This window comes from Sardina pilchardus, chromosome 20 (assembly GCF_963854185.1).
Source record: "Sardina pilchardus chromosome 20, fSarPil1.1, whole genome shotgun sequence".
Taxonomy (NCBI): Eukaryota; Metazoa; Chordata; class Actinopteri; order Clupeiformes; family Clupeidae; genus Sardina; species Sardina pilchardus.
In genome coordinates this window covers 30420992-30432999 of record NC_085013.1, presented here as the reverse complement: position 1 = coordinate 30432999, position 12008 = coordinate 30420992, and positions in this window count along the sequence as shown.

Here is a 12008-nt window from a genome sequence, read left to right as displayed (position 1 = left end):
TGTGTACTGTCTTGCTTAATTCTGTGGACTGCATATTACGAATTGTGGGGTTGCACGGAGTGGTTGGGTGCATTTCAATACATTGCGCGACGCGCGCTATTTAATTGAACTATTTGGATGCGTCCTTGTGTGTATATTCAACGCCGTCTGAATGTTTGGTTGTTACTGTAGACAGGGCTCTTACTCTTGTGCATATTTCTATTCATTCATTTAAGAGGGCATTGAGCATTTGCACCATTAGTGACGTCTTTGATGTTTTTTTGTGGTTTATTTACTGCTTTCATTCATAAGAACCCCTTGATGCGTGTAAAGTAGGGCTGTCAAAATAACTGATTAATTTAGATTAATTAATTTGAGATAAAATAACTGATTAAAAAAATTAACGCAGATTAATCGATGACCTTTGACTCGGAGCCATTCTAGTCAGTAACCATTAGACCATAAAATGGGGAGACGAGAATGTGCTGCCTGGATCATTGATTAGCACATTTACTTAAAAAAAAAAAACGGCCTGACGGTGTTAAAAAGAAAGTGTTGATTAAAACAAAGTCCTCTGCAATGTCTGCAGCACAGAATTTGCATATCACCGGAGTTCGTCAACTCTTAAGTACCACATTACTGCGATGACATTTTATATGCGATTAATTTAGATTAATTAATCACAGATTATGTAATTAATTAGATAAAAAATTGTAATCGATTGACAGCCCTAGTTTAAAGTAACACGGCAGTTTAAAAACAAAGAAAACGTGCTGATTGTTACATACTTATCTCCATCGAAAACTTATTCGCTAAACTACTAACATTAGGGCAGCAATGGTGGCCATCAAATCAACATGGTAACATTACAAACAAAAAACGTATGATGGAGGTCGGGGGCAGGCAACACTATGCTAGTAGCTAGCAAGATTGCTTTCCCTCTTTGGTAACGTTAAAGGTGTACTATGCAACGTTTTTCAGTTAAAGCAACACCATGGAGTTTTTCAACCTTTTGGGGTTCGGGTACGAACCGGTACGAACCAAAGAACTACAAAATTCGACTGCTTTACGGCACACTTCCCCCACCACTTCCTCAAATTCTGTGCGAGCGTTGAATAGACAGTTGATGCCTTATAAACATGAGCTACGTGATCTTTTGGCGTTTGAAAAAAATAAAACCCATGAAATTATATTCATATGATGATATGCTGAAAGGCATGCTATGGGCTAGCCTACCTGGAATAGCTATAGCCTACATTTCACACGCAACGCAGGCAGTCCGAGTTTGCCCAAGACGTGAGAACTCCTCCTGCAGAAATCGGCTTATCAACAAAAGCACATGTATCCTAGCTCTGTCATCTATTCTAGTGTCATCATGCTGCCAACCAAACTGCACGGGAGCTGGTTATGTGTGCTAGTTATAGCTCAACGTGTAAATCTACCGCCTAGGCTACTGACCAAACAATTATCTTGAAAAACAAAGTTATCACTTGTAAGATTCTGTCATCATATTATAAGAGCTCTGCCTCTCCAAACATTTTGGGCGTGCAAATATGCCACTATGGACGTGAATACCATAGAATACAATATCTGGTGACCATCGATTTTTTTTTTTTTTTTATGTTATAAAGACACTAAAAATGACCACCCTAGATTAGGCTACGCTATTGCTCATAAATATCGTAATCGTTTTTTTTTTTTTTTAAAAAAAAAAAGAAATTGACCAACAATGACCAACATCATCCCAATACCGAGAACGTGCACAGACCTGAGCTGAAAGCCTAGTTTTACAAATGTATCACATAACTGGTATCGTAGTAGGCTAGGCCTACCACATAATTTAATATTTAATGTGCAGCCTCAAGTCTAGCCTAGGCCTACGCTATGTCTAACTTGCTTCTGGTGTAACCGTGACAGATTTTACGACATATATAAGAAATGACCGTTTCCCAACTGTAGGGGGACCCCGAGAGCAAAACTTACATGGTGTTGCTTTAATCAATTCGTTCCATACTGTTATATATGATTAATGGGTCATTACCGGTCGAAAGGTGATTTTTTTGGCCGCTCTAGTGGTCTGTAGCGGTAAAACCACACTTGCAACTTCAGGAGACACCGGGCACGCACCCATGCTCTACTCCAGGAAGTGTCATGTAAAGTCTCATGAAAAGGCACGGCAGACTGACCGATTGAGGAGTTTTGTCAAATATACACGCTAAAGATGTAGGGGAAGCTCTGCAGAGAAATATGCAAGCATAAAACGAGCGAAAATGAAAAGTGAAAGCGAAACCGGCGATGAAATCGCCAATCCTGCATAGTATACCTTTAACTATGAAAACATCAACTATTTGGAAAGATCTTAGCGTGTTTCCCTCCGATTCAGTATTGTAATAAACAGTTTTTGGGTAGCACTCAATGAGGATGAAACCAGCTAATTAGCTAACAGCTAATAACTGAAATAAAACCATGCCAATCTCTTGGTATGATGAAGGATTGTGATGATGTGGGGTTATTTTAATTCCATAGGCCAAGGGGACTTTATCAGGGTGCATAGTGTCCTGGATCCATGAAATAACTGGCCTTTAAAAATAAAAATCTGCCTGCCCTATGGGAATTTGGCGTTCCAATACTGACACGTATGACCCCTGTATTTTAAGGAAAACATTTATTTATTTACAATACATTATTCATTCACAAAGAAAAATTGATGTCCTTAAAGGTTGAATATTTCCTACATTTTTCATTTAAGGCATTAAGATCAATTTCCAAAAGATGACTTTATATTGTCAACTTTAGCATGTGTTCCAATACTTTTGGAGGGCACTGTATGTCAAATGTTATGAACAAGAGTGTGAAATGTGTAAATGTGCAAAAGATGACGTCAAAGTACAAATCAGAGTACAAGAGATTAAGCGTGAAATATTGTAAAATGTTTATTTCAGAGAAATGAGGATTACATTATTATTATTGAGAGGTAGCCTAAACTATCTAAGGACAAAATATTGGAAAATGAGAGAAAGAAGAATACAGTAGCATACAGTACATGTTGAATTCAATGTATGCCTACAGTATGATACCTTGAATTCAGGTCTAATTGTTATCAAATGTGTTACATTTCTTTAAGTATAATAGCACATGATCAAGTGCACACTGTCAATCAACAACCAAGCTAAGCTACAACCAAGCCTATTTACCATAAAAATAAAAAAAAATCACTGATAAATCACAAATCACTAGCAACGCCATCACCAACAGAACAACCAAGACCACTTGACACCTTCCTGATGGATTTTTATTTTTTAATTATTTGTTCATTTGTTTGTATTACGTCCTCTGTCTCTATGTACTGTAAGCACTTTGTGCTAGAAAAATGCTATGCAAATACAAATATGTTCTGTCCTTGATGGGTGTTTCATTGAATTTGGCCCTCATTACCTCCAGAAGGCTTGACAGTGGTAATTGGCATTTAATTGAAAATACTGAAAATACCCTTTTTGACTTTAGAGTGTAACTTCTGCCATGGTTTTTTCTCTACTGGAGTAAGCTTTTTCTCTCCTGAAGTAAGCTTGTTCTTTCTTGCGCTCTGCACTAAAACTGCTTTTTCTCTTACTGTCTCTAACTCTTTAATACGCTCCTGAAATCCAGGTTTGGCCTCCCGTTTCTCTGACTCTATCAGGAGATCAATATAATCTGGAGTAGCCAAAGGATCCGGACGAAGAGCAATCTCTGATAGGCGATCCAGGCATTGAATTACTTTTTCCATAACCTCTAAAGTTTCCTTCTGCACCTGCTCATATTCTAATTCCAGCTGTTTAATGATGTTCTCTGCACTCATTTTCTGTCCCAGCGCCTCCTCAAATTTACTCTTCAGATCCCCATACGTCCGCTTCTCTTTAACAATTTTCTTTTCAATTTTGTAGGTCATGTTGACATGTTTATTCCAATGGCATTCTCCTGGACACACTGTGCAGTTTTCATCGCTAATTGCAGCACATCCATTTTTGTCCTCGTCTTTTGGTATATAACAAGGATAGTGGCAGGTATAGTTGCACCCTAAGCAGTTGGTAATGAAAGTCCCTGAATCAATAGGAACCTGCTCAGATGTAGGTGTCTCTACTTCATAGTCAAAGTCTTTGTTCGCCTTTATGAGGGTCTCATGATTTTGCAGTGCATCTCTAGTGGTTTCTATTTCCCTCAGCGTTGCCAAACCTTTTTGTATCATTGGCTGCAACCCCTCAACAGTTGCCTCTAGGCGTCTGCGCTCCTCGAGAACTTCTTTGGTCAGGGTCAGACTCTGGGTTTGCATGGTGGCTAGATGACTGAAGAATGTTTTCATGCTGGTTGTCCCCAATTTCCAGAACATGTGATCAAATGCATTGTCATCATCGTTGACTCCTGTTTGTTTGGCAAAAAGCACAGAGTTGTTGAATTTGAAATGAAGAATAGACCCATCTTTGTTTTTGGCTGTTGGGATGTTGGCGTCTTTGATTGCCACCAATGCTGGTGGTGGTTTGCCATCAGCAAAGGTGACCAGAGTAACAATGTTGGTGGCGATGTTCTTCCCAAAAATGGAGAGGATGGCATCAAAGATGTATCTCTGTGTGTGTGTCAGACGAGCTAACGCAGACTGCACTATGAAACACACAGCATCAATGCTATCAATTCCTCCCTTGACAGAGAAAAACCTTCTTATTTTTTCTGTGATTTGTTGGTCATGTTTGATTCCCCGGGTGTCCCCAAACCCTGGCGTGTCGATGATGGTGAGAGAATATGGAACTTGGAATTCATCTGAGTGGTATATCTGATAGGCTGTCACCTCAGAGGTCTGACTGCATGCCTGTGATTGGCTGGTTTCTTCATCTATTAATTTGAATCTATATTTTTCCTCCCATTCGACTCCTAGTATGTAGTTGATCATGCCGTTGATGAGAGTGGTCTTACCAGATCCAGTGGCACCAACAACCATGATGGTTTTGTTTAATGCTTTTGTGGCTGGTGCACTTCCAAAAACCTTTTTGTTGAGATTACCAGTTGTTGTTGTTTTCAGTAGGTAGACTGGAGGATCACCTGAGACAAAAGTAAACTTTGTCTTATCCGGTGCTCCTTTCTTAGTTTGAATCTGTAATTCTTCACCAGGCTGACTTACTCCAACACCAGCATCTGTGCGCATCCTGACAGAGTAGGTTGTGTTCTCTTTAAGGTTGTTCAGAGTGTAACTGTTCACCACCTTCCCAGTATCTCTGGTCTGCCAATTATCGCTGTTCTCCTCCCTGAACTCAATGATGTACTGCTTTACTGATTCACAATGTTCAACAGATGGGGGGCTCCATGTCAGGGTGATAGAATTTGTTTTCGATGTAGCCATTCTTAACTCTGTTGGTGGACTGACTGCTGTGAGGGTCACAGCTCTACAGACATCACTGCTAACATCAGAGCTGATGAGTTTGCCCACAGCTGTGGCTCTGATCTCATACTCAGTCCCCTGCTTCAGTCCTGACAGAGTTACTGCCTTTTGGTTCCTCTGCACTGGGTGGGATTTCCATTCAGTCTCCTGAATCTGTTTCTCTCTGTATTCTACTCGATACTTCACAGTGGCAGAGTCTGGGTCAGACAGCTTAATGGTTACACTGTCATGTGAGACATGAGTGATGGTTGGAGTGGCAGGTTTTGATGGAGCTGCTAGAGTCACAGCTCTGCAGACTTCACTGCTGACAGCGTAGCTGAGTTTGCCCACAGCTGTGGCTCTGATCTCATACTCAGTCTCCTGCTTCAATCCTGACAGAGTTACTGCCTCTTGGTTCCTCTGTACTGGGTGAAATATCCATTCAGTCTCCTGATTCTGTTTCTCTTTGTATTCTACTCGGTACTCTACAGTGGCAGAGTCTGGGTCAGACACCTGAACTGTTACACTGTCATATGAAACGCAAGTAGTGGTTGGAGTGGCAGGTTTTGATGGAACTGCTAGTGTCACAGCTCTGCAGATGTCGCTGCTGACAGCATAGCTGTGTTCACCCACAGCTGTGGCTCTGATCTCATACTCTGTCTTTGGCTTTAGTCCTGCCAGAGTTACTGTCTCTTGGTTCCTCTGCACTGGGTGGGATTTCCATTTAGTCTCCTGATTCTGTTTCTCTCTGTATTCTACTCGGTACTCTACAGTGGCAGAGTCTGGGTCAGACACCTGAACTGTTACACTGTCATGTGAGACATCAGTAGTGGTTGGAGTGGCAGGTTTTGATAGTTCTGCTAGGGTCACAGAACTGCAGATATCGCTGCTGACAGCATAGCCGTGTTTGCCTACAGCTGTGGCTCTTATCTCATACTCCGTCTCTGGCTTCAGTCCTGACAGAGTTACTGCCTCTTCATTCGTCTGCACTGGGTGGGATTTCCATTCAGTCTCCTGACTCTGTTTCTCTCTGTATTCTACTCGATACTCTACAGAGTCTGGGTCAGATAGCTTAACGGTAACACTGTCATGTGAAACATGAGTGGTGGTTGGAGTGGCAGGTTTTGATGGAGGAACAAAGTGGACTGCATCAACACTTCCATCTACATATATGAAAATACACGCTCCAGGGTGACTCTCAACATATTTTGAAGCAACTATGAACTTGGTATCATCAGTGGTGCTCATATTCTTCAGCTCTACAAACAACTTCAATTCCCTCCTCATCATTTGTCTAATATCATTGGTGAGCCACTCTGTGTTTGTAGCCTGTAGATCAGAAGATTCTGCAGAAATGTTCAACATTCCTGATGGTTTGAAATAATTTGACAATTTCGTCAACAAACTATCAGGCCCATCTACAGAGGTAAATGTAAAGCTTACAATATTTTCTACACCTAAATCAGTCAAGAGGTCTTCCAAATTGTCATCCATATTTACACCTAGTTTCTCCAGTTGCTTGAGGTAGGATTTCAGTGTGTCTAATTCCTTCTCCTTGTTTGTGAGCCACTGACCCAGGTCTTTGCTGTTGAATGGAGAACTATCATGTGCCTTAAGAATGTCCTCAAGGACACTCTCCTCTTTCCCACCTCCCCGGATTGAAGGAAGCACTGACCCGAGCTTCTGCATGAGGTCAAGCTTGTACTGATGGCACATCTGCATGAAATCCTCAACCTTCTTTGCCAGGGCAGGAAATGCTGCAGCTGCAGTGTCTTTCAGTATGTCTCTGCATCTCATCTCTGTCTGGGTCAAACCCTCTATGGTGTCCGATGAGTATCTGATCAGGTCTCTGCTGATGTCTCTTTCCAGTCTTGCAGCTCTTGAATCCAACTTGCACAGAGGGTACAGCCACACCCTGAGTGGAACAGCATGTTCTCCATTCTCTCCCAGCAGGTTAGCAAGATCTCTGTAAACTTTCACAGCATCACTGAAGGACGTTGGGTTGGTGGGTAACTTGAAGTCTCCATGAAATGTGCAGCTAAATTTCTCAACTGCTGATTTCTCTTTGTCATCCATGTTGAATGAAACCTCAGCATCTACTGTGAGGAATTTAAGTTTATTGAAGGTGAGGTTAGCCTCCCCCTCCACTTGTTCCTTCTTATCCTCTGATGATGATTCTCTGTCAAACACAAAGTAGGCACCAGCTCCGTACAAGATGGCCGTGATAACATGAGTGGCAGTGTCATCTTCAAACACGTTAGGATGAGCCACCTGTCCACGAGCCAGGTGAGACATTGTTAATGTTTCAAATTTTGTTGTTGTTTTGTACTGAAGAGTCACACGGGCTTGTTTGTGAGATTTCTTTGTGTCTTGGAAATATCTAGCTGATCCTTCCACATCCACTAGTCCTCCCAAGAGACTTAGTTTCAGAGAGTCAGAGATCTTTAATGAATTTGACTTCTCCACAATTGTGTCTGCTGTTATGACCTCAGATTCAGTTTTGTCTTGTTGTTGCACACTTTTATTTTTCTGTAGTTGCTCTTGATCCCATAAGGTTATACCTGTTAAGTTAAGTTAAGCAATGTTATACATTAAGCAGTTACATATTCAATGATTTTCCTTTATTAATGATATTGTAGATTTTGGAGGATGAGTCACACTATTTTCTAATTGTGTATCTACTGTAATTACTTATTCAATATAGGGTCATTCCACGTCAGCTCAACCAGAGGGTGCGCATTTGCGTCTGAAAAAATTCTAAATATTCGTCTAAATATTCTGAAAAAATACCATGTGTACCTATGTTGTATGTTGTATGAATGGGGGGGGGGGGGTTCAAGTTTGTTCTGCCTTTTTTTGTCAAAGTTCACCAGCTCAAGAACTAGAATATGTGGGAGGCTCAGATGTTGCAGGCTGGTGCATACATAGGAACAGTATGCAGTAAAATATCCACGAGTGGTCTGGATGATCCTGCATGGTCATAGCAGTCCCTCAAAGTTAATCACAATTTTATTGGAGATCTTGGCTGGGCTCTGTTTAGGCCTTCAGAAGACACATTTTTACTAAACATATATAGGCTCTTGATTTTTTGAGATCAGTAGAAACACTCTCGAGCAATGAGGAGAAAAGAAATTCCATCAGGGATGGACTGAACAGCAGACCTCACAAGTTTGAAAATAATTTTGGATCTCATATTCAGAGCACCCTAACACCTTGTGGGAATATACAAATGTTTTTTATATATTTTTTCTTTATTCTCCATTGCCTATTCTTTTTTAAAACACAAATTTTACTTGTCTTATGCAAATCTTTCTTTTTCATTTCCCACCCTGAACATGGGCAAAATGCACCATTGAGATCTATTGAGAAATGTGACGCTCCACGGCAAAACCAGTCGTTTGTCGCACCAGGCGTTTCTGAGAAAAATTACTATTTATGTTACTTGTGCTAAAATCATGGATTTTTTTTGTGTGTGTTTTGAAACAGTGGGAGGTCTACACTGTAAAGCTGTGGATACATTTCGCTGAAAAACTTGCCTATTCTAGTCTAAAAACGTGAGTTTCTTGAGGTGAGAAATTCAATTCCAACAGGAAGTTAGAGGCGTCTCGTTTTCGCCGCTCTATTCCAATGTTTACGGTAAATGCACTCATTGACGACCACCAAGCTATCCGCGTGCTGTGCCGTTGTAAATACAAGTAAGTACCGTAAATCTTGAAGAAGCGCGACCTTACAAAGCGGTCGTGAGTGTAGAGCCGACAGTTAACTTCAGAGGCAGATTTCTCCGTTTCTCTCTTGCCATGACAGGACGAACTCAACTCCTTTTGAATGTTTATATTTCAGTAATATGACGTTCAATTGATTAGATATAGGTATCGTTTTGAAGGTTGATTATGCCCCTTCGTGAAAACTTAATAACTATAATTTTGAAAATTTTAACAATGTGACTGATGGTCACAAATATGTTTTGTGTAGAGTAACCACAGGTGGCACTAAAATCACTGAATCTCAATGGTGATCTCAATTGTGCATTTTGTCCATGTTTAGGGTGGAAAATGAAAAAGAAAGATTTGCATAAGACAAGTCAAATTTGTGTTTTTATAAAAGAAGAGGTAATGGAGAATAAAGAAAAACTTTTTTTTTAAAATCTTATATTAATAATCTATTTATAATCTGTATATATTCTTGTAAGGTGTTAGGGTGCTCTGAATATGAGACCCAAAATTATTTTTCAAACTTGTGAGGTCTGTTGTTCAGTCCCTGGTGGATTTTCTGTTCTCTCTATTACTGAGAGTTTATTTTCTGAGAGTGTTTCTACTGATTTCAATAAGGAAAAAATATCAAGAGCCTATGTTTGATAAAAAATATGTCTTCTGAAGGCCTAAACAGAGCAATAAAATCCAATAAAATTGTAATCAACTTTGAAGGACTGCTATGACCATGCAGGGTCATCCAGACCACTTGTGGAGATTTTACTGCATACTGTTCCTATTTATGCATCAGCCTGCAACATGAACTGACGTGGAATGACCCTATAATCAATGCAACCATGGAGTCCTACCAGGCCTAAGAGCGTCCTTCCGGCAGTCGTACAGCATCCCGAGCTGGAATGGTCTTCCCAGGGCTGATATCTCCATGGTATCATCACCACATGAGGCCATGATGTTGATCAGCTGGAAAACAAATCACAACTTTATTTAATTTACCATTTTAGGTAACACTTTAATAACTACACACAATTCATAATCTATTAAGCATTTTGTTACCTATTAGTTAATGGTTTGTTCATCATTAGTAATTTATTGTTCATGGATAATTTATCATCAGTTAAGCATTTGTTCACAAAGTTATGAATGGTTTGTTCATCATTAGTAATTTATTGTTCATGCATAATTTATCATCAGTTAAGCATTTGTTCACAAAGTTATGAATGGTTTGTTCATAGTAAATAAACCTATTTCTAAAATAGCTCACTAAATATCAACTAACCACTTGTAACTCCTGAGTTAATCATGAATTAACACAGGAGTAATACTTTACAAATGATGATCAAAGCATGTACTGTACTAATAGTTTGCTACTTGTTCATAAGAGAAATGATTTCATTTATAAATGGTTGTTTCAGTATTTATAAGGGATAATTCATGTATTTACAAACATGTTTTATTTACTATGAACAATCCATTCATAACATTGTGAACAAATGCTTTACTGATGATGAATTATGCATGAACAATAAATGACTAATGATGAACAAACCATTAACTAATAGGTAACAAATGCTCATAGTGCCAATAGCCAAAAATAACCAATAACCAATTGAAAATAATGACTTTAGACTGGTAGCATTGACTTCAATAGTCATGAAGTGTTTTGAAAAATAGATGGGGTCAGATGTACAAAGAAAAGCAAGAAAGCAGAAAGAATGGTTTGTTATTTTCTTTATTTGATACATTGTTTTATCTGGTGTATTGACATTCTAACTTGGTAACTTGTTTTAAGTTTTAAGTTCAAGTTTGTTGTTTCTTTGAGGTTAAATTTACTTGTTCCTTTGTTGAAGGATATTTCCTGAAGTGATATTACTTTACATTTACTGTTATGGCTTACAGTTTTTGCCTATTGCTTACACACTAAAATCAAATGCTTACACCAAAGCCTCAATACCTAAATTTCTTGTATTATACTTAAACACATAGCTTAAACACATTATCTGCAGGCGCGTAGGAACGTAGTAAGCATTGGGGGGGACAAGAATGAGGTCCGTTGCGCGCGCCGAATTTTTTTAATATTAATAAATAAAGGGGGCGAATTCTAAGTCACATAAGAGATAAAAAACCTATTGCTGAAGTTTTAATGGCCCTCTGTAAGATGCCGCTTTGAAAATATGTATTTCAGTCTTTTTCTTAACCTATTTTTGGAACTGGGAAGAACATCTGCACATAGGCTATTCAGAACACATTTCTTCCCTGAAAACGCACACAGCTAGCCTAGTCTGTAGGACAACTTAAACTGACTCCCCCAATGCTTCCCTTTACATGGTTGCATAAACGTTGCTTAAATGAAAATATGTTTCTTCTTCTTGACTTTTCATATGCCATCTAAGTACATTTTATGTCAGCTGACAGATGGATGCGCGTTTTGGGCACAATGAATGGGTTTGCCTTAAATGGAGACGCAGGGAGAGCGCGCTGTGGCTATTGTTACCTGTATGCAGCCAGCTCAACAAAGTAACGTGGTTAGAAGATTCCTGTATGCTGCATTGCCGTGACCATTTCCTTGTGGATTTTTCTCATTGGAATACAGCTAACGAACGCGAGAGCTGAGATTGCCTTGCGCATCAGTGTTGGAACGATACTCAACAAACTGTGAGATAAACATTGTTTTTCGTGTCTGGGAGATCTCGTTGTCGTTTTTGACTGTCGGCTTCGTATGTTTATTGTTTGGACGTAGGCTATGGACACTGAACTTTGAGGGGGTGTTTGTTTGTGCATTATGAAGCTTTGTGTTAATTAGTATGTGTCGGGCCTTCACCTCAGCGCGTAAGTTGCGCGCTAGGTGGCCACGAACGAACTCATTGCTTAATTTGTGACAAAATACAGTGAGTAGCCTATTCATCTTTCATGTGTGTTTTTTCATTTGTTAGATTATT